Source organism: Sinohyriopsis cumingii, chromosome 17 (genome assembly GCF_028554795.1).
Source record: "Sinohyriopsis cumingii isolate HCF-2022 chromosome 17, ASM2855479v2, whole genome shotgun sequence".
NCBI classification, from domain to species: domain Eukaryota; kingdom Metazoa; phylum Mollusca; class Bivalvia; order Unionida; family Unionidae; genus Sinohyriopsis; species Sinohyriopsis cumingii.
In genome coordinates this window covers 117,844,273-117,848,058 of record NC_142977.1, presented here as the reverse complement: position 1 = coordinate 117,848,058, position 3,786 = coordinate 117,844,273, and positions in this window count along the sequence as shown.

Genomic DNA, 3,786 nt, shown 5'->3' with positions numbered 1-3,786 from the left:
TTCTCCACATATTCCAAAAATCATTCATAGGAGTTTCTGGAATTACTTCACGCATTATTTCACATTGAAGTTTATCTGGTTGTAGTCGGATGAATTTTTTAAACTTCCTTAACTCTGTATCAAGCGTTCGGTAATCAGCAGATATCTCCTCTTAATAATCTACGAATGTTTTGAGCTATTCATGCGGAGATAATCCAACAAAAGATGGTGGTTGACCATGATCACCACACATGATAACATCAGCATTTCGAGTCAATAACCAATCAAGAAACACTTTTAATACCTCTACGGATACCGTGTATATTTCATCCCAGATAATGATCTTAGGAATGTATTTTTCCCCATTTGCTCAGAGGTCTATGCATCTTCCTTCCATCGAAAGAAACTGTGATAAGTATAAGATTTAACTCCTCGCTCTTTCATTGTTCTGGTTAGTCTATGTGTAGGCGTCAAAATCAACTACATCGAAATTCCTAAATAATCCAATCTCACGAGTTATTTTGCCAGAACCGCCACATCCGTTAAGATAAACGGTTGTATGTTTAGCTACGGGATTATACACCGACGGTGCTGATGATAATTGTGACATTTGATTATTTTTTAAATATATATCCTTAGATTCAACGTCGGCTGATTCTGAATAACTAAGTCGTTTTTTCTCTTTTTATTCTCCATTTGCTCCATGATTCAACGGTACCAATCTTTAACAAATCCACATGTTTGTTATCCACATAAATTAATATGTCTCAACTCTAACCGCGGTATCAGGAAACGTGTTTATCATTGATAATACGTTTATTGAAGCATACAGTAACATGGAAGATCTTAAATGAGTAAACTGTGTGACTCACCATCACTGTAGCTAACAATTGTACCTAATTTAGTCCCATCTGACAAGTAAACATTATTTCGACTTATAAATATTGCCTTTCTCTGTTGTATCAGTAATTATAAAATCTAGTTCAGCATCGTCGATAATTAATCTTGTGCAATGTCGTTTATGATCATATGGTCATCCCTGGATAAATTTCGCAATTATTTTTCTTCCCAGATCTTTTGGAAGTTTAGTTGAGTATTCAACTTCGTTTGGATTACGCTCAAAGATCATATCAAGAATAGTTTTCTCAGCCTGTTCTTGACAGCGGGATGTGGTAACCAGACTTGTTTTTGTGGACGATACGATATTATTGCTTCACTTACAACCAACGATGCTAAAATTTCAGCATCAAGCATACATCGTAATAGCACTGTTGGAACCGAACATTTTTCTGAAAAGTGACGACCAAACCAAACATAAACAATCGGATGGAGATTCTCCCTTTAGGAAAACTATTAAATACATGCAGTTAAATCGAAATCCGATAAATGTTCATTTATCGTAACTCTGGTCATCTCGTGTGTTGGATGTCCAAATCTCTTAAAATATTCAGCACACTTTTCCATGATAACATGCAACCATATCAACTGAGATAACAACCTTATAATCGTATTTAGTATTCCACAACCTGCCGTGTCCGTATTCCCAACATTGTATCTGCAGATCGTCAAGATATTCCAATCTTGTCGGTTTCCATGAAATTTCTCCTGAGCAAAGTGAGGAGCAACTGACGGAACGGTAAAACAATTACCGAGTAATCGTTCAGCATCATCAGCAAATTTAAACGCATGAGTGAAGGGACTTGGATCAATAAATATCTCCGTCAGATCGTACAAATTGATCATGATTTTCACATTCTTAACTTTGAAACAACCACACGTATACATGATCGTTTTCACTGTTTTCATTTATAAAATTAAATATATCACCATTATAAAATGTAACAGTTCTATTTCGTGGAAATATTATTACGTCGGTCGACCACGCGTTCGCGTTATGATTAACGATTTCTATAGCAACGCTCCCTTTGATTTATATTTCGATTCGTACAAAATCTCGCCGGTTGTTGTTTTTACCTTTATCGGAAATTTTAATTTTCCAGCGGTGCAACGTCGTTGATCGTAGCTCCATGTTCCTTGACATGCTCATCCCACTCAGTTATTTTTTCACGTCGAAGATCTGTTAGACCATTTCCACATATCGCGTTTGTGAAATGTTCTGTAACTCTTTCAGCTACACAATTCAGTGTAGAAAATTTCATCGGTTCGAGATCATGAACGCTTGGTTTATCATTCAGTGGATATATCAAATAAACAACTGCCGTCACAGGATATGGTCGTTCATAATATGGGGTGTCAATACCAGTAACGCTTCTTGTTTGGAATTTTTATTTAACTTTACAATATCTGCAGCGTGATGTAATCGAACAGGGTCACGTTTGTCATGGATAATCCAGGTGTCGTCTAGCTCCACAATAAATTTAATTCTGAAAATGTATCGTTCTTCATCGAGATAATTAATAATTGTCCATGCTCACTTGTCATTCAATGTAGCATACATTTTGCGGTTATTGTCTTGCCTAATTCTAAATGTTGACTACAAATGAATCGCGTCATCGTTACGAAATTGTTTCTTAGCTTCACGGATACTATTGATTAAAGTCGTATTTGCCAAAGCCTGCCTCGGCAAGTCAGGGATTATTCCGTGAAGCTCGAATCTAGCTTGAGAAGGCTTAATTGCAGATAATCCTATAAACTCCTCCATGTTATAATTAAGGCAAATATATATTAAAATTAGACTATAATATAAAATATACAATGATTCAAGCAAATAATAGTTGTAAGTGGTTGATGATAGGATCCACAACTCCGTGTAATCAGGCATGTGTAAATGAATTATGTGGATATCAGATGCAAAGTGTGCGACGAGGGGTCAAGGACTGAAAACATGTTTAAAATGTAACAAGGAACTCAGGGGAAAATCGCAGTTGTAGAATGCGGCGGTAAAGAATACAGAGCTCTGAAACGGTATAATAATAAAAAATAATGATATTGAATCTCCGATTAAAAACTATCTTGGTAGATTTTCGTGACAGCTATAAAGTCCTTGTCGTGGACAAGTGACAAGGTCACCGTGATATTCGACAGTGACAAGGTCAACGTGATATTCTTTCCAGTAATAAGATAATAATTTAGACAAATGCTATTTATTATATAAACGGAGCAAGGAGAACTTGTGACAAATTCTATCGGTAACAATTATGAGGCATCAAATGATGGTATCGTCAGAAATTGTAAAGTAAAAATACCGATAAGTTTGATTGATAATGCTGGTTGTCTTAGTTTCATTGTTGGGAAACAAGACATCTCTGTAATAAATTTATTTATGAATGTTTTCACGGACTGATCGAAAAAGGTCTTGTGATTGATCATATTTACGGCAGAATATTCCATAATTCTTTGAGTAATGTGCAGTCTATTACACATAGTCAGAATTGTCAACTTGGAAATACTGGTAAATAAAATAAAAAATAATTCAAGACCTGTTATATCTATAGATACAGAGACATGGGAAGAAATATAATTTCCCTCGTTATATACAGCTGCCAATCATTTTATTATTTTTCTATCTTCGGTGCAGCATGTCGCAGACAAAAAACCAGATCAGCATTTTCAAAGAAATAAAAACAAAGCATAATATTTAAGTATACAGCCACTGCTGAATATACTTTGGCTCACTTTTGAGTTGTCTGCAAAAACACTATAGATGACCATTGCTCTTTCAGCTATGACCTCAGATGCAAGGTATACAATTATATCAGTAACAATGACACGTCTGCGGTATGTTTTTATTTTACTGTATACTCGTAGATGATATTTTTCAGTTGAGTATGCCACGAACATGCTTGC